The sequence below is a fragment of the Ailuropoda melanoleuca genome, chromosome 15, assembly GCF_002007445.2.
Source record: "Ailuropoda melanoleuca isolate Jingjing chromosome 15, ASM200744v2, whole genome shotgun sequence".
NCBI classification, from domain to species: domain Eukaryota; kingdom Metazoa; phylum Chordata; class Mammalia; order Carnivora; family Ursidae; genus Ailuropoda; species Ailuropoda melanoleuca.
In genome coordinates, this window is record NC_048232.1 from 83,880,172 (window position 1) to 83,900,021 (window position 19,850).

At 48.9% G+C, this 19,850-nt stretch overlaps 1 protein-coding gene across 5 annotated transcripts in view; it reads left to right on the forward strand.

The window, feature by feature from the left end:
* The first annotated feature begins 5,074 nt into the window (after positions 1 to 5,074).
* Positions 5,075 to 19,850, forward strand: part of ZC3H7B (zinc finger CCCH-type containing 7B) — a 58,162-nt gene continuing 43,386 nt past the window's right edge. For all 5 annotated transcript variants that reach the window (XM_034644503.1, XM_034644504.1, XM_034644505.1 and 2 more), the window contains exon 1: positions 5,075 to 5,349. The gene's annotated coding sequence lies outside the window, so the exon portion shown is untranslated. The remainder of the gene's footprint in view (positions 5,350 to 19,850) is intronic.

The following is a 19,850-nucleotide window of genomic DNA, read 5'->3' on the forward strand; positions in this document are numbered from 1 at the left end:
AGCCCCATGTCAGGCTCCTCCGCTGGGAGCCTGCTTCTTCCTCTTCCGCTCCCCCTGCTTGTGTTCCCTCTCTCGCTGNATTCGAATAAAAGATTTTATTTATTTATTCGAATAAAAGATTTTATTTATTTATTCGAATAAAAGATTTTATTTATTTATTCGAATAAAAGATTTTATTTATTTATTCGAATAAAAGATTTTATTTATTTATTCGAATAAAAGATTTTATTTATTTATTCGAATAAAAGATTTTATTTATTTATTCGAATAAAAGATTTTATTTATTTATTCGAATAAAAGATTTTATTTATTTATTCGAATAAAAGATTTTATTTATTTATTCGAATAAAAGATTTTATTTATTTATTCGAATAAAAGATTTTATTTATTTATTCGAATAAAAGATTTTATTTATTTATTCGAATAAAAGATTTTATTTATTTATTCGAATAAAAGATTTTATTTATTTATTCGAATAAAAGATTTTATTTATTTATTCGAATAAAAGATTTTATTTATTTATTCGAATAAAAGATTTTATTTATTTATTCGAATAAAAGATTTTATTTATTTATTCGAATAAAAGATTTTATTTATTTATTCGAATAAAAGATTTTATTTATTTATTCGAATAAAAGATTTTATTTATTTATTCGAATAAAAGATTTTATTTATTTATTCGAATAAAAGATTTTATTTATTTATTCGAATAAAAGATTTTATTTATTTATTCGAATAAAAGATTTTATTTATTTATTCGAATAAAAGATTTTATTTATTTATTCGAATAAAAGATTTTATTTATTTATTCGAATAAAAGATTTTATTTATTTATTCGAATAAAAGATTTTATTTATTTATTCGAATAAAAGATTTTATTTATTTATTCGAATAAAAGATTTTATTTATTTATTCGAATAAAAGATTTTATTTATTTATTCGAATAAAAGATTTTATTTATTTATTCGAATAAAAGATTTTATTTATTTATTCGAATAAAAGATTTTATTTATTTATTCGACAGAGATAGAGACAGCCAGCGAGAGAGGGAACACAAGCAGGGGGAGTGGGAGAGGAAGAAGCAGGCTCACAGCAGAGGAGCCTGATGTGGGGCTCTATCCCATAACGCCGGGATCACGCCCTGAGCCGAAGGCAGACGCTTAACCGCTGTGCCACCCAGGCGCCCCAACATAGCAAAATGTTAACAATTGTAGCTTGACCTAGGGCATGTGAATATTCACTCCTCAGTCCTTTCAGCTTTCCGTATGCTTGGACATTTTCATAATGACACATTGGGAACAATGTAACCATGTTTTATTGCCTGCATTTCCTCCCCTGTATGCTAGTCTGGGGACTAGCCTATCTCAGTCCCCTCCCTTTCTCTCTTTTTAAGACACTCTCACCTTTGAGAATCTGAATTCTCCGGACTACTTTCCAGAAGAATTTATTATTTATTTTTAGTTAATCACACAGTTCTCAACGTTTTGCATGCAAGGACTCGTTTAATCCTCACAATGACCCTGTGGGGAAAGTGCTCTTATTATCACCGACCTGAGCCTCAAGTTGTGCGTCGCATCTTCAGGGCCCTTCCCTAAACCCCAAGTTAAGATCCCTTGCTGGAGGGCTGGGACATGGAACTATGTTAGAGCTGTGGGTACATGGGGTTTCTCTGGAGTCTAGGACCCAGCATGGGGCCTGGCAATGAACGTTTGTTGAGTGACTGAATGAACATTGCACATGGGGCAAAGGTTGCCATGCACTTAGAAACCCCCCCCCCCAGGAGATAACAAGGCATCTCTGAGGGCCAGACCCCGGCAGCCCTGAGCTCAGCAGAGGAGGTGCTCCCTGCAGAAGGGATAACCTAACGACATAACTGTCAGTTCCTCAAAGGTGAGAGCATGAGTGTCTGACTCCCATTCTCTGGCAACCCTCTCAGGGGACTGGTCCTTAGGGGTGATCAGGGATGCATCCAGATTTTAGATGTCCACATCACGGGGGCGGGGGGCAGGCTTTATAGGTAGACAGGCCTGAGTCTGAATTCCGTCTCTGCCTCTTTCTTAGCTGTGTGGCCTCAACCAAATTACTTAACTGCTTTGTGCCTGTTTTTTTTTAATCCAAAATTGTTTTGGGTCAAAACAATCCCTGCCTTATAGGGTTTTAGGGGGGAGGGTGTAAGAGAATCAACATGTACAAAGTACTTGGCTCATAGTAAACAAGATGTGCTGGCTGTTGCTATTTAGGCTTCAGTGTGTGGACATAGGGCATTTGCTGCCCAATGACATTGGCCTTCCCAAAATGCAGCCTACTGGTGCCAGCCTCGAGGGTTTTCTCTCAAAAACGCCACCACATAGGGTTGACATCTTGTAAAGGCCCATTTACCATCTCAGGCAGCGTGGATAGTTTCACTAGTTGATGTCAAATCGAAGGGGGGGTTGATGTCCAGCTGAATCCCCTTTAAATGATGGACAGTCTTTTAAGGATATGTGTTCTCTTCCTGGCCGCTGGGGATGGTGGAATCCTATCATTTGCCAGCTAGTTCATTTGAGGCAAGATGTGGGGATCCAACTGGCCTCAGTGTCCTCCTCCATAACATGGGCGTGATAGCAAGAGTGGTGCCTAATCTGATCAATTGTCAAGAGTGTTTCACTGTAAATTGTACAGGGGGCATACTTATCAGATACTCTTATCCTTATTTTACACGTGAGGAAATTGATGCTGTGAGATTGCCCACAGTCACCCAGCTAGCAAGAGGTGGGAGCTGGGACTCTGACCCCCCCGGGTCTTCCTGATCACGCCATATTACCCAGCCTCCCTAAATTGTCAGGCTCTGCCTGTGGCTGCCTTTAACCCATGATCCTGGGTCTATCCCAGGTAACCCAGAGATTGATTTTCCACAAAATATCAGAATCCCCAAGGGGTGCTTGTTAGAAATGCTGACTTGGAATCTCTTGAGAGCAGGTGATTAGAAATCCGCATTTTAAGCAAACCCTGCTCTGCGGTAAGTCCGAGAGCCTCTGCACTCTGCTTTTCATTTCTGGACATAAATGCCCATCCTCTTCATGCCAGAGGCTGCCGTTTTTATTTCTTAAAGTATCGAGGAGACAGAAAGCATTCACAGAAAAAAGAGTCTGAGAACATCTGATGGTGCAGGTGTATTTCCCCACACCTCCCCCCCCAAGGCTTCCTTAAGGCAGAGACAGTAGAAAATCGTGGGAGGTTGTATAAAACACATAGGCTCTGGAGTCCGAATTGCCACCTGGGACAAATGAATCTCCCAGCCTTAGTGGTCTGTCTATAAAATGGGCATGCTAAAATCAACCTTCCAGGGGTACCTGGGTGGCTCAGTCAGTTAAGCATCTCTTTTTTTTTTTTTTTAAGATTTTATTTACTTATTTGACAGCCAGCCAGCGAGAGAGGGAACACAAGAAGGGGGAGTAGGAGAGGAAGAAGCAGGCTCCCTGCTGCCTGATGCAGGGCTCAATCCCAGGACCGTGGGATCATGACCTGAGCCAAAGGCAGACGCTTAATGACTGAGCCACCCAGGCGCCCCTAAGCATCTGACTCTTGATTTCAGCTCAGGTCATGATCTTGGGGTCCTAAGAACAAGTCTCCCCTCCCAGGGCTCCTCACTCAGAGGGGAGTCTGTTCTCTCCCTCTCCCTCTGCCCCTCCCCCCCGCTCATCCTCTCTCTCTTTCTCTAAAATAAATAAATAAATATATATATAAATCTAAATCAATCAATCAACCAACAAAACAAGCCTTCCAGGATCATTGTGAGAATTAAATAAGTAGACACATCTCCAGGTGCTTGCCCTCCTAGCACTTACTGTGGTGTGTTTAAACGTTAAAAATTTGTCCCACAGGGGTGCCTGCATGGCTCAGTCATGAAGCGTCTGCCTTTGGCTCAGGTCCTGTGGGATTGAGCCCCAAGTCAGACTCTCCGCTCAGGGGAGAGCCTGCTTCTCCCTCTCCCTCTTCTGCCTGCTGCTCCTACTGCTTGTGTTCTTTCTCTGTCAAATAGATAACTAAAATCTTTAAAAACAAAGATTTTAGTTATCTATTTGACAGAAAGAGAATGAGAGAGCACAAGCAGGGAGAGTAGCAGGCAGAGGGAGAGGGAGAAGCAGACTCCCCACTGAGCAGGAAGCCCCATGCAATGCAATGCGGGGGGGCTCGGACCCAGGACTCTGGGATCACACTTGAGCCAAAGGCAGACGCTTAACGCCTGAGCCACCAAGGAGCCCCAGGTAAATAAAATCTTTAAAAAATTTTTTTTGTCCCACCAATATATCCTCAGCTCCTAAGATGTGTCTGCTGCAAAGGTTTGGGGAAGAGATAACATTTATAAAGTCTGCCGCGCTCACAGCTGATCCTCAATAAATTAAATACACACATATGTACGTGGATATATACACACACACATACCTGTGTGTGTATATATGTAAGTGCATGCGTGTGTGTGTGTACAAAATTAAGAGAGGGAAAGAAGGACATTTGAGAGAACTCTCATGGGATGGGGGAGTCCTCTGGAATCATTGGAGCCGGTAGTGGTAGCGAGGATGACGCTGTATTTGGAATCAGAAGCTCTGGATTCAAATCCAGTCCGGGCCCGACCCGCTCTGAGCCAGTGCCAGGGATGCCATACTGCCAGTCTCTCTGGTTCATCTCCCTTTACCTACTGGGTCTTCTAAGTAGCCTCAAATCCTTTCTGGAAAGATCTCAAACATAAAACACCAGTCGACTGAAGGTCTGATGCCTCTCTGAGCCTCTGGTCCTCATCCGTGCTAAGGGCACAAAGCAGCTAGGGTTTTGGGGGGAGCTTTCTGTGAAAGCACCTGGCAACGTGGGGGCTTTTTACACCGATGGGGAAGGGCCAAGGTGCTGAGCTTGACCAGCATCAGCCCACAAATACAGACTTGCCCACCGAAAAAGCCCTACAAGGGAAGGCCACGTTTAAAGGGAATAAAGGTGGATTCCAGGCATGAGCTTTCCACGGGGCAGGGGGACTTCCCCGCCCCCAGGTGCGCAGCCCGCGCCGCCCACCCCGGGCGCGAGGCGAAGGAAGCCGCGCTCTAGGACCCGAGGAGGAAGAGCTGCAGGGAGAGGGTGCCTCCAGCGGGTGCTGCCGCGAGCGGCCGGCCGAGGCGGCTGGAAATGAAAGTAAAGCGCTCCGGAGCCACATGGACGGAGCTGCCGGGGCGGCGGCGCCGGGAGCAGGATGCGGCCGCCCGTAATTAAATAGCATTTACTCTTATTATTACTAATAATAATAACGTAATCATACCTCTAGTCATAGCATACCATTTATCGGGCTCGGCGCAGGCCCGCGGGGAGCGCAGCCCGGCCGAGGTGAGTGCTGCGCGCGGCCCGAGCTCGGCGGGGTAGAGGCCGGGGCCCGACCGCGTCCCAGCGGCGGGCGCGGGAGGGCTCGGGGGCGCCCGGGGGCCGCGCCGGGCCGGGAGGACGCGCGGGGAGCCCTGGCCAGGCCGAAGCTGCGCCGGGCCACCCGCAAAGTGCATTTTGCAGAAATAAAGAGCCGCCAAATCTTCATTTCCTCTTTTTTGGGGCTCTCCCTCCCCGTCCCCGTGCCCTGCCCCAAAGTTTCAAAGTTGTGCGGCCGGGGGCACCTGCCGCTGGGTGATTTGGCCGCCCATGCAGCTCCCAGGGGGGTGCCTTGGAATTTTCTTCCTTGGGGGCTCCCGCCCCGGCATCCGGAGCTTTGGGGTGCGCGGATGCTTTGCCGGCCCCCGCAAAGAGGGTCGAGGGGGCTGGCAGGGGCGATTCTGGCAGCGCGCCCCTTCCTTTTGTGTGCGCCTTGGCCCCGCAGCGCCAATAGTTGAAGGGACCGCAGCAAAGGCCGAGGAGCGCGGCCGCCGACGGGTCGCCTCTGCCGGCTACGGCGGCCACGCGAGCCCGGGGATCCGGGGCCTGCGGCCCGGCCCGGGGGGAGGGGGCGGCAGGAAAGGGGGGCGCGGTCTGGGCAGGGGGGCATTTCCGGTCGCGAGATCCGTCCCTAGGCTGGGAGGCCTGAGCGGGGCGGGTCGCTGGGCCGGGAGCGCGCGGGGACTGCGGGGGGCGGGGAGGGGGGCAGCTCCAGCGCCTGGGGGCGCCCCCCGGAGATGGGCGCCCCAGAGTCACTGACCCGGGCCTCGGACCCTCCTCCCACCCTCAGCGGGCCTCAGGGAACCCCCCCTCCCCGGGCCCGCACCCTCCTTTCCCCTCTTTCCCTTTAAAATCTCTCTGGCTCAGATGTTTATAAGGTGCCTGGTTTGGGGGTCTTTCGCAGAGACAAAGCAGTTTTCCCAGGAGAAAAAAACAAAAAACGTAGGAACGTTCCCTCTGCCCCTGATGGCTGTGGTGCCAACATGGCATCAATGGGGAAGATTAGGGGCTGGAGCCAGGAAAGGGGGAGTCTGGGGCTGGTGAAGGGGGCTGGGCCTGGACCGGGGGACTGGGGGCCCACAGCAGCTTTGTCCGGGATTTCGTTTCTCTGGGGCTGCTCACAGAGACTTTGGTATCTAGGTACCATACTTTGAACCCCAACTTCTTACCATTTTCCTCAGCATCTGCAATTCATCCAGTCCCATGAAAATAGCAGAATGCAGATCCTTGGATTTTCACACAAATGGGATAATTATAGTACATTTAGCAACTGTTGGACACAAAATTCCAGCGGCATCTTTATTCTACTACCAAGACTACTACTGCCCCCCTCCCCACAGACAACTGTACCCACCAAAGTCTTCTTTCCCCATTTTGACTTCCCATAGAAATTGGACTGCGGGGTAGAACGATGCCTGGCCAAAATGCTATTGGGGCAGGTTTGAGGCATGAGCTACCTCAAGCGGGGAAGGAGAAACCCGTGTTGAGGAGGGATGAGATCTGAGGATCAGAGAGAGATTTTGTGGTCCCTGAGCAAGAACCAGGTTTGTGTCCTACGGATCCTCTGAATTCTAGGCTGTTGGCTTTTTGTTTGGGATGGACAATTAAGGATGCGGGTGTGGGTGGATTATTTGGGGCTAAGAAGCTCTGTGGGATGAGCTAGTCTCTAGGTATAAGAAAGTTAAGGCGTCAGTAGGTTTGGATTTGAGACTCTGAAAATAATAATCCCTTAAATAGAACTTTTTAGTTTATAACAAAAGGGCTTTCACATATGCTAGCTCGTCTGTGCTCCATAGCAACCATGTCAGGTAGACATTATTCAATCCTCATTTTCCAGATGAGAAACCTGAGGCTTCTAGAATCGAACGTCCCCCTGGAAAGTCACACAGCAGAGCTAGCGTCCCCACTTAGTTTTCAGACTCCAGTCTTCAGCCTTTCCCAGAGGCCTGGGCCACCTTAGCAAGTTAGTTTTTGAATGCCTTCTGTGAGCATGGTGAGATGCTGTGGGGCAGTCTTGGGGTTGAGTTTGTCATTTAGATTCTGGCTGCAAAGAAAGTCAACCCTAGTAGAACCCATGAGAAGACCAAGACGTGCTCAATACTGGAGTCAATGCAGTGGGAGGGAGCAGAAGAGAGAGCTCTCAGGGTAACCTGGGAAAGTTAGGGGAGGCTTCCTCCAGGAACTGGATCTTGAGCTTGACCGAATGGGGAGGTTTGGCTGGGGGAGAGAAGAGGAAGGGAATTCCTGGGCTGGCCACAGTTGCTTCTGTGCCGGGAGGCTGATGGACATTCTGACTCTTACGGTGGTTCCGGGGGGGGGGGGGGTTTTTGTCTCCATTTCACGGATGGAAAAACTGAGGAACGCAGGATTCATGTGGCTGGCCCGATGTCAGCCACCTGGATTGGAACCCAGGCTTATGTGACTGTCGAGGGTGCTATGTGGAGATTGGTGTCAGAATTGGCTTGCCTCCATTTCAAATGTGTAGACGAAGAACAGAGACCAGGACAGTCTAATTTGGTAAATGCATTGGGGGTGGGGGCTTAACCCCAAAGACCAGCAGGCTCCCCAAGGCTGGGGAGTTTTACTGAACTCCCTTATATCCCAGGGGCTCACGGGGCTGGCCCAGTGAAAGTACTTAGGAGATTTCTGGAAGCATGCCTGGAGAAGGCAGAATGGTGGTGAAGGAGGACTGGGCTCTGAGTGTGGAATCTCAGTTCACTTCCTCAGTGCCTGCGGGTGCCTGGCTCGACACCTTGAGGGAGCTTGTCTTTTGGAAAGGAGGATGATAAGGGTGATTAACCTGAGCTTCCCAAGGGCAGACACTGGGTCTGATTCACCCCATGTGCCCCAGGCCTCAGTGGAGGTGACAGAAGGGCACATTCAGCCAATGTGTTGTCATGTTGAATTATACCCCCTTGTAGAGGAGGAAGGGTTTTCTTTTTGCCCTGGGGTGGAAGTCTTCCTAGAAGAACTACCACTTGAACATTTGGGAGGTGGGTTCAAAAAGGCCAGAGAAGGCATCCTGAGAAGAAGCACTGAGCCGGGCAAAGGCAGGGCAGTGTGAAGAAGGACCGGGCAGACCACCTGGTCCAGACACGATGTGGGGTGCAGGTGTGAGTTCACGGCCCTGGGGTTCTGTGGGCGGAAATCTCCCTTTCTGAATACAAGCCCTGAGGTTTGATGGTGTGTGATGGTAGCCTGTGGGGAGAAGCCCAGTGCCCCGGGGAACAGGGCAGGAGAGTCAGATGAGAAGAACTACGCGTGGAAGGTTTTTAAGATTTTTAATCCTGTAGCCATTACCCAAGCCAGCATTTCCTATAGTCCGGCCCTGTTGTGAGTGCTTTTTCCTAGATGAGTTTACTTAATCTTTGTAACAGCCCTACAGGTAAGCACTATAACTGTCCCCATTTTACAGATGAAGAAACTGTCAAGGGAGGTGCAACGGCAGAGCTGGAGAGCAGACCCAGGCAGCCTGGCTCCTGAGCTGGCTCCGAGTGGGACTAGGGACTGGGAGGGACGGGCGGAGAGAGCGACGGGTCGGGCAGTGGTAGCTTCAGATGGCAGAGGTGCAGGTGTCCTCTGGGGAAGTCTGGCTGCAAGCCGAAGCTGGAGCCTCGGCCTGGCCTGATGAAGTGACTGCTACGTGTCAGCTCCCGGGAGCCTCCACGGAAGCCAGCTCCTTTCATCACATTTAATGGCCCATAGAAAACGGGCTCACTTTCCTTTCTCTGTCATCACCAGCTACGGGGCTCCTTCCTGCCTTATTTATTTCCCTAGGAAGTCTGTTTCTCGGCTCTCGCGCTGATGGCTTCTGCAGGTGTGTGAGCGCTGTTTCCCCATCAGGCTGTGGGGCCACTGCTGCGTTCAGAACCCTGCTGTAGGCGACTTCGGGCAGCCGCGGGGCCGAGCCCCCACTTGGAGCCTGACCCACGGGCTTGATGGCAGCAGCGGCCGTTCGGGACCCCAGCCACCACGTACTGAAGGCTGCCGTGTGCCAGCCCTGTGCTTGGCGCTGTCTGGGCCTTCTCTTACTGAATCCGCTCAACAACTCTTTGAGGCAGGAACGAGTTTTCGCAGCCCCATCTTGCAGATGAGGAAACAGGGTTCAAGATCACCGGGCTGTGGTAGAGCCGGGAGTCGGGGTCAGAGGGAGCCAGGCAGTTTGCCCTCCCGAGCCCAGGGTCTTAGCTGCTCTGCAAGAGAGGTGCCTTCAAGTTATTTTGTTTAGTTAGTTAGTAATCTCTACACCCAATGTGGGGCTCAAACTCCCGACGCTGAGATCAAGGGTCGCGTGCTCTACCGACTGAGTCAGCCAGGCGCCCCACAAGTTCTTTTAGTCTCCTTGAAGCTCTTATCTATCCAGAAATCTCAATTATCTATTGTTTGTATTGTGTTTTGGGCCATATTCTCATGAATCCTCTTGACACTTCTTTAAAAGGTAAGAAGTCCTTGTTTTGCAGAAGAAGAAAATGGAGGGGTCACCGGCCCTCCAGCTCTTCCTATCCTTTCCACGCTGTGGCTTGGAAAGGGAACAGGGTGTTACGTTCCCTGGGAGAGCCTTGTCTTCCAAAGTGCTGGGGTCAGCCGGCGAGCATCCATTGATCACCTGCTGTGAGGGTGCAGGGGAGGTGGAGGCTGTGACCCTTCCGGGGTTTACAGAGGTTCACCTGTGCTCTTGTTCTCTGGAGCATTCCGTGTCATTCCCTGTCCCCCTGGCAGGCAGAGGAACTTAGGGCAGGGAGTCCAAAGTCCTGAGTTTCATTCCCAACTCCAGCACACACTAGCTGTGTGTTCTGGGGGCACAATCATATTGTCACTCTTGGCCTCAGTGTCTCATTCTGTGAAATGGCCTCACCGATTCAGTCCCATCTTCCCTGGGTGTGCTGAGAGAGTCAAATGAAAAGAATTTGAAAACTATTAAGACCACTGGTGTGACAGCATTGTTGTGGTGGCTATAACCTCCAGAATGTTCCTGAATCTTCCCCACTGCCTACCTTGATCCGGCCAGGCCCACCGCAATAGTTTGCTAACTCATCTTCCAGCTTCCCCTCTTGTCATCTACCCTCAATGCAGCAGCCTGATGGATCTTCTCAAGATTTAAATGGGATCTTGTCCCTCCTCTACTGAAAAGCTTCCAGTGGCTTCTTCACACACACACACACACACACAACGCAGTGCTGGCTCCCCAGTCCGGCCTGCACATAGCTTTCTAACCAGCCTTACTCGTCCTCTCGAAACTTGCTTCCTACTTGGCTTGCCCTCACTCTAGCGCTGCGGTCACACTGGCCTTCTGTCTTTTCCTCGAACATTCCGAGCTTGTTCGCACCTCAGGGCCCTTACCTTTGCTGGACGCTTTGCTGGTGCACACTTACCTACCTTCTGTGTTCCCGTGGCTGGCTCCTTCCTATTTCTCTTAAATGCTCCCTCCCCGAAGGGCTGTCACTCCCTGCCACATTTCCGATTTCAGTTTGGTTCTAACTCTTCTCTGTAGCCTTACTTGTCGTGTGCATTTAACTTTGGCCTGTTTATGTGTCTTCCCACGCCTGGACCTCTAGTTCTACAAGGTCAGGGACTTTATTAATTTCATCCCCCCAGCATCTGGCAGAGCCCCTGGCACACAAAGGTGCTCTGTGGTTATTTGTTGAATAAATGAATAATAGTAGCAGGGTGGTCCAGAGCAGCCCTTGCCAAAAAAGGGTGGCCTAGGTAGATAAAAACTGCAAAGGAATTGGTGTTGACTGATCAAAAAGCAGTTACGGGGTACTTTTGTAAGTTGCCAGGTCCTCTCTAACAGTACGGGTGCAGGAGAAAAGCAAATGTCCGATCTCTTGGATATGGGGGTTAGGGGCCCACTATAGAAATCTGCAAAATCATCTTGCAAGGTGGGTATATCATGAGCTCCATCTCCCAAATGACAAATCCAAGGCTCAGAGAGGTGCCCTCAACACTAGGGTGGGGCTGTGCTGGGATTGGAACCAGGTCCCCTGGAACCCCTGGAGACAGAGTTGTGGGTGTGAACCCTTCCCATGCACTGCGGCCCCCAAGTAGCTATGAGCAGAAGACAAGAAAGTAAAAGCGGTTTGTAACCAGAGGGCTGCAGGCCGGAGGGTTATGCTCTGCCGCTTACTCTTGGCTTGGCTTAGAGGGGGGCCATGGGGGAGGGGGGCGCTGAGGGAAGTTTCCTGAACTTTGGTTTCTGTTCAAGGTAGCTAAAAGCAAACAGTCTGCAAGTTGCCGAGGCCTGTGGGCGGTCCATTTCTTGTGTTCATTCCTTGACAGGTGGTTTCTGGTGGAGCCTGACGTGGTGCCTAGTGCCTCTAGCTTTCTTCCTCAGCAGCTGGGTGGCCTTGGGCAGGTCAGAGACTCTCCAAGCCTCACTTCTGTTTAAGACTTTATCTGTTTATTTATTTTCAAGCCTAGCTTTTCTGTGGAAAGTGGGATTAATAGCACCTGCTTTTGAGATTATGGTAGGGATAAACATGATTCCTTAGGACCGGGCTTCTAAATCATCTCTGCACTGCAGACCCATTGGGCAGCCTGGGGGAGCCCAGGAACAGCCTCTCAGAATACTGGTTTTATTATTTGCTTATTTATTTATTTAAAAGATTTTATTTATTTGAGAGAGAGGGGGCATGAGCAGGGGGAGGGACAGAGGGAAAAACAGACTCCCCGCTGAGCCCAGAGCCTGATAACAAGGACATGGGGCTCGATCCCAGGACGCTGAGATCATGACCTGAGCCAAAATCAAGGGTTGGACGCTTCACTGATTGAGCCACCCAGGTGCCCCAGAATCCTGTTTTTAAATGCATGAAGTAAAATACACAGGATTGCGGAGGAAACCAGTTCTCCTGAACTGTGGCCGGGCTCTTCTCTCAGTGCACTATAAAACAAGATCTGGCAGTGAGGCTGATACAAGCACCATGATTTCGAAGTTGTGATGAGCGTGAACAATATTTTGTTGTGCGGGCAGTAGCTGAAATGTGACAGGGAAAGAGCTGCGATTTCTAGCACGACACTACTGCAGCCTATGGCCTGCATTCGTAATTAAAGGGAATGCTAAATACCAGGTAGGGGTTAGTGAAAAGAACTTGCGTTTTTTCCCATCCAAGTTCATGGCCCCCTGAATTCTCGCTGTGGTCCACAGATTCAAAACCATTGCCATAAGAGGTGCATGACACCCAACACATAAGCCCCAGAAATGAGCCAAGACCCTTCCTCGACCTCCTTGGAGCAGAGAGTCCTTCGGTGGACAGACAGGGTGTACGAAGCCTGTGCGGAAGGGATAAATGCTGACCTGGGATTCTGACAAGTGAGGTCAAGGACAGCAAAATGGAATCTTTGCTGGTCTCTGAGCAAGCTGTTGAGGGCCTGGTGAGTCAGGAAAAGTGTCAGCCATCTTTGGAGATGACGTAACCTCAGGTAGTGTTCATGTGGTGTGTGGCAACTCTGCAGTCCACACTGTCTGCTCCTTTTCCATAAAACGTGGGGTAGGTGAGAGCCAGGCAGGTGGAATGTGGGATGAGGCTGGAGGCAGCTGGTGGGGATGGGGGAGGAAGTACCTTTGAGTTGGGAGGTGAGAGTGCGTGGGCTCCAGAGCCCAAGTGCCAGGGTTCAAGTCCCCACTCTGTCACTTACAATCTGTGTGGCCCTTGGAGGTTAGTTCACCTCCTTGTGCCTTGGTCTCCCCATCTGTAATATGGGGTTGATAATAGTACTTTCTTATGGGGTGTTGTGAGATTTTTTAAAGATTTATTGATTTTTTTGAGACAGAGAGAGAGAGAATGCATGGGGAGGGGCAGAGGGAGAAGGAAACTTTAGCAGACCCCTCGCTGTACTCAGAGCCGGGTGCAGGGTTCAATCTCACAACCCTGAGATCATGACCTGAGCCAAAACCGAGTCAGACGCTTCACTGACTGCGCCAACTAGGGGCCCAGAGAATTAAGTATTATATTTAAAGCTCTCCTACCTGGTAGGAGAAAAAGCTTAATAAAGGACTGAAATCAGCATCTTTACAGTCCCCGTATGCTGCCCAGAGATGATTCAGATGCAGCTTCTGCCTTCACAGAGCCCATAGTTCAGGGAGAGATGGGGACGTAAGCACACACCATCGGTGAACTAGGGTGAGTGCAGTGGTTGTGCTGAGCCTTGGGTGCTGTGTTAGGGTGGGGGTTGGGGAAAGAGTCTTCCGGCTAGAGGAGCCACCTCAGCTGGGCTTTAAAGAAGCACCAGGCGCTAGCCAGGGTGGGAAGGAAGCAGTGGGTGTGAGGGCTGTTCCAGACAGCGTGGGCAGCTTGGGTCTGACATTATCAGAGTGTAACCTTCCAGGCCAGCCATGGGGCTGGAGGGGAGGCCAGGCACTCCCTACAGTGCTGCGTGCCCGCGATGAGCAGCTTGGCCTTTGTCCTTCTGGTAGTGGGTGTCATCAAGGTTTTGTTTGTTTTTCAACTTCTATCCACAGGAAGTAGCAAAAATAGTACAAAGAGTTCCCTTCACCCAGCTCCCCCTGATGATGGCATATAGTGGTTGTACATGATCAGAACCAGAAAGTTCATATTGGTGACTTAGGAGCCTATAGCCCTTACTCAGTTTTCACCTTTAAAAAAGAAAAAGCCGCATTCATCTGTGTGTGCACACGTGTGCACCTGGAAGGGTTTTGAGCAGGGGAGTGACATTGACATACGTGTTGGACAAACATCCTTGACCAGCAAGTGGCAGCAGATTGGAGGGGGCTTGTTGGAGGCTGTTGACAGGAGATGCTGAGGGCCTGAGAGCCGTGGTCATGGAGGTGGTGGGAGGAGCTGCAGAGTGGAGAACTGTTTCGGAGGTAATGGTGGAAGGAACTGGGGACTGAGAACAGGATGGCAGTTGGAGCTGTGACTGGAGTTCGGGGGAGTAGGAGCACGAGAGATGCTGCTGAGTTAAGTTTGGAACATGGTAAGTTGGAGGAGCACCCAACTGGGATGGGCACCTGGGAGAACTTGCCGGGCACAGAAGTGTCCAGGCTGGGTCTTAACGAATGAATAGGAGTTGGCTAGGTGCGCATGTGGGGAGAGGGCATTCTAGGTAGAGGGCCCAGGATTTGGAAAAGCATGGAGGTCCTAAGCAGCCTGGGTGTTGGACATCTAGGTAGCACCACTCAGAGAGTAAGAGACATGAATCTGAAATATTGGGGAGGGGGCGAGCCTGGCGGGAGGAACAGATTTGTGAGTCATCGACATGACTCACGAGATCATGAAATGTAAGAGCTCATCTAGGGAGAGCATGCAGAGTGAGGAGAGCAGGAGCACTGTCCTTTAAATGGAAGCTCAGATGCACTGGTCTTGAGACCTGGGCAGAGGAAGAGGAGCCCCTAACAGACAGAACAGGACCGATCAGAGAGGTGTGAGAAGGACCTGGCAGTTGCAGCTGAGAGTCCTGAAAAAGGCGAGTGACAAACTGTCCCTCTACTGGACTCAGCAACCAGGAGGTCCCTGGGATGGGGAGGACCCTTGGCAAGCACCTTTGGTGGAGTGGAAGGGGGGTTGCTGAGATTTGGGGAGTGGGAGGTGAGGATGTAGAGACAGTGTAGACTACATTTCATGAAACGTGACCAAGAAAAGGAAGAGATGTTGTACATTATTCAGAAGGGGATTCAGGATCAGGGGAGGGAATTATTTGGGGGTGGGGGAGACTGGAGCGTGAGGACAGGTTGAGGAGTCCTAAGGCTGGGTCTGATTGCTTAATGGGCAACAGAGATGGTGATGCGTGTGGGCCCCAGGGCCAGGCTGCCAGGATTTAAATCCCAGCTCTATCATGTGCCGGCTGTGTCACCTTGGGGAAGTCATGTAACTTCTCTGTGCTTCTCTTTTCTCCTCTGCAAAATGAGGATGATAGGCTGTCTCACAGGGTGTGCTGAAAAGTATTATGTATAAAGAGATCATGACATGCCAAAAAAGAGAGAGAGAGAGAGAGATCATGCCAGCCCCTGGCACATGGTAACCCCTCAGCAAATGTTAATATTATTACTTGATTATTTCAGTGTCCATTTTTCTCATGTATTCAACTCATTCATTCTTATCTATATAATGCCTGGGTTGGGTGAATTGATTCATTGGTCCGTTTCTTTTACCACCATTTACGGAGCACTTGGTTCTGCACCAAGCACAGGGCCAGGCATTGAGATTTTTGAAGAGGCTGGCGCAGTCTCTGCCTGGTCTGATGAAGATCTGAATCTCTGACATCCTGTCAAAATCAAACTCTTCTCAAAAGTGGTAGGGGGGCGGGGAAAGAAAAAGAAAAAGTATGCTTCCTTCATGGTTTGCAGGTCAATGGTTTGGTCTTTCTCTTTGGAAGAACAGCCCATGACACTTGGGCAGACTTGGGAACACTGGGTTTGAAAACAGGCTACTGGTTCCCACTTGGCCTCTGCCCTACCAGGTTGGTCTCAAGTTAGTCATCTCATTTTGTATTTTAGATTATAAGGTTAATACTTGCTCTGTGCAAAAAATCCAAATAATGCTGAGGTCCATAAAGCAGAAAGTGTTCTGTGTCCTGTTGCCCCTTGGCAGACCCCAGTCCCCAGAGAGAACCAGTTAAATTGGTGAATATCTTTCAGACTTCCTCTTGATGTAAACACACATTGCACACAGATGTGATCATACAATACAGAATGTTCTGGAATCTGCTGCTTTTTTTTTCTCTCAACTATGAATGGCGGCATCCCGATGACAAGGCATATAAATAGATTCAATAGCTGCATTGTATTCCATAGAAGGGTGTACTCTAACTCAATGGATTGATTCTCTACTGGTGGACGTTAAAGTTCCTTCTAGTTTTTCACTCTTAAAAAAATACATCCCGTACAAATATAACTGAGTGCTTGTACAAGGATTTTAGTAGATTAAATTCTTGGAAGTGAAGTTTCTGGGTCAAAAGGAAAGGGCACTTTATCATGTAGAAGGCTTTTGGCTGCAAGTAACAGAATTGCTACCTCAAAACGGGCGTTTATTATAATCTCAGGTGATAAATGAGGCGGAGCAGTCCCAGGATCAGCTAACTGAGGGGTCAGAAATGTCACTGAACACCTTTGGTCTGTCTTTCTGCTCCGCCATCCCCAGCGCGTGCATCTCACTACCCGCTGTCATACAGCGGCAGGAAAGGAACGATGGCTTCTGTCCCTTTTTAAGTGTGAAGAAAACCATTCCCAGAAACCCCTTTGCTGACTTCCTCTCCTCTCTCATTGGTCAGGATGATGTCGCCTGCCCTTGGCTAATCCAATCACCGGCAAGTAAAAGGACCATTATGATTGGCTGAGTCCAGTGCAGGGCCCCCTGAGTGACTGGGAAAGGAACAGGCTGGGGGCTGTGCTGGGGAGAATGAAGGGCAACTGGGTGCCTTGTTCTTTTTGGTAGATGTTGGCAGTCCGGGCTGTCTTTGTGCTTGCCGCATTGGAGAGTAGCCATTCCTCGGCCTGCATTAAGCAGGCTTTCCTCTCACAGTAGTCTCAGAGGTGCCAAGTGGAGTCTTGTTTATCCTGTGGTTCAGTGAGTTCGAGTGTCTTCTTCATGATTCACAGTTCCTGTGGATTTCCTGTGTATGTTCTTTGCCCCTCTTGTTAAGTAATCATAATGATCATACAATAGCCATGGTTGATATTAAATGCTTATTCTGTGCCTGGCATCTCATCGAATCTTCACAACAACGCCGTAAAGAAGGTATTAGTATCCTTGGGGCGCCTGGGTGGATCAGTCAGTTAGGCGTGGGACTCTTGATTTCCGCCGGGGTCATGATCTCGGGGTGGTGGGATCAAGCCCTGAGTTGGGAGTCCCCACTCAGTGGGGTGTCTGCTTCTTCCCCTGCTACTCCCCCATTCACGTGCTCAGGCCCACTCTTGCTCTCTATCAAATAAATAAATAAATAAAATCTTAAAAAAAAAAAAAAGGAAGAAGGTACTAGTGTCCCTGTTTTAGAAATGAGGGAAGTGAAACACGAGAAATGAAGCAACTTGCATACAGTTAATAAGGAACAGGGCTTGGATTTCAACTCGCTTGTGAACCTGGGTGTGTGGTGACATACTGTGCTGACATGCTGAGGGAATTGTTTCCTGTTGGTTCCTTAATTCATGGCTATTTCTGGGAAGAGCCATTTGAGGTAAGTTCAGCTTGAAATTCCCAAATTATAAGAATATGGACCTAGAGTAGGGGAGAGGGGACTGCCCTGCCTGGTGGTGGAATCCTGGGGAGACTCTGGCCTGTTTTCTCCTTGGACTTTTTCCTTCCTTCCTTCCTTTTCTTGCACGTTTTTCTTTAAAAAGAGATAAAAGTTGTTTGACTTACATGCTTCTTGCTCTTCTACCGTGTGCCCTGACCAAGCATGCCCCATCCCTATCCTCACCCTCAAGGAACTCATCTCCCTCTTCAGCTGAGAACAAATGCTCTTTTAACCACTGTGTCAGTCTGCTGAGGATGCTATAACAAAATACCATAGACTGAGTGGCTTAAACAACAGAAATTTACTTTCTCAAAGTTCAGGAAGCTAGAAGGTCAGGATCAAGGCGCTGGCAGATTCAATTTCTGATGGGAACTCTCTTCCTGGCTTGCAGATGGCTGCCTTCTCCTTGTGGCCTCATCTGACCTTTCCTCCCTGTGTGGGCAGGGAGAAAGGAAGAGCTCTCTGGTGTCTCTTCTAATAAAAACATTAACCCTATCAGACCATGGCCCCACCCTATGACCTCATTTAATATTAATTACCTCCTTAGAGGTCCTATTTCCCAAACAGTCATAATGGGGGTTAGGGCTTCAACATATGATTTTGGGGGGACACAAACATTTAGTGTATAAATTCTGCCCCTTGCCCCCTCAAGTTCATGTTCTTAAAATATGCAAAATGCATTCATTCCATTCCAAAGTCTTAACTCATTCCAGCATCAACTCTAAAGTCTTAAGTCCCAAGTCTCATCTAAGTATCTAAATCAGGTCTGGGTGAGACTGGAGGCAGATTCATCCAGAGTAAATTCCTCTCCAGCTGTGAGCCTGTGAAACCAGACAGGTTATGTGCTCCTGAAAAGCAGTGGTGGGACAGGCGTAGGATTGACATTCCCATTCCAAAAGGGATCAGTCAGAAAGAGGAGAGTGGTGACGGGCCGAGCAAGTCTAAAACCCAATGGGGCAAATTCCATTTGATTTAAAGGCTTGAGAATCATCTTCTTTGACTTGCTGTTCCTCCTTGCTGGCCCATCAGGGTACAGCACACCCTCACAGCTCTGAAAAGGAATCGGTGGCCCCACCAAGGCAGCTCTGATGATCTGTGACTCAGGGTCAGACTTCCCTTTTCTTGAAGGATAGAGCATGTTTGCTTCTAAATAGCTCTATGGTCCGGTCCTGTAGAATTTGGGAAGTCCAGCAGCTTTTCTGTGTTCTGTCATCCAGTTTTCTCTGTCCCCTCTGATTCCAAGTGGTAGTGTTTCTGCTGGTAAAATCCCATCTCTGTTTCTGACTTCTGCGGCTAGCTGATTCGATATGTGGTTCATACCCATACTCATCTCCTTATCAAATGGTTGTTCAGCCACATCCTTAGTGTTCTCGTCAGGACGCGCTTCCTCATTTTTTTGCAATATGGATAGGCTGAGAATTTTCCAGTTCTTCAAGTTCTAGTTCCTTTTGTTTAACAATTCCTTCTTCAATTCATCTCTTTTCTCTCAAATTTTACTATAAGCAGTAAGGAGGACCCATGCCTACACCTTCCATACTTGGCTGAGAAATCTCTCTGCTTAGGGGCGCCTGGATAGCTCAGTTAGTTAAGTGTCCGACTCTTGGTTTTGGTTCAGGCCATGATCTCAGGGTCATGGAATGGAGTCCTGTGTCGAGCCCCGCGTTGGGCTCTGGACACAACGTGGAGTCTGCTTGAGAGTCTCTCTCTCCCTCTCCCTCTGCCCCTACCCCCACTCGTGCTCACTCTCTCTCTGTCTGAAATAAATAAGATCTCTTTTTTTTTAAAAAAGATTTTATTTATTTATTTGACAGAGAGATAGCCAGCGAGAGAGGGAACACAGCAGGGGAGTGGGAGAGGAACAAGCAGGCTCCCAGCGGAGGAGCCTGATGTGGGACTCGATCCCGGAACACTGGGATCACGCCCTGAGCCGAAGGCAGATGCTTAACGACTGCGCTACCCAGGCGCCCCGAAATAAATAAGATCTCTTAAAAAAAAAACAAAAAGAAATCTCCTCTGCTAAGGAACCATTTTCATTGCTTGCAAATTCTACCTCTCACAAGAAAATGGAACACAATTAATTAATTTTTTAAAGTTTATTTATTTATCATCTCTATACCCAACATGGGGCTCAAACTCACAACCCCAAGATCAAGAGTCGCATGCTTGGGGCGCCTGGGTGGCATAGTTGGTTGGGCGTCCGACTCTTGGTTTCAGCTCAGGTCATGATCTCAGAGTCAAGGTCTCAAGCCCCGCATCAGGCTCTGTGCTCAGCACAGAGT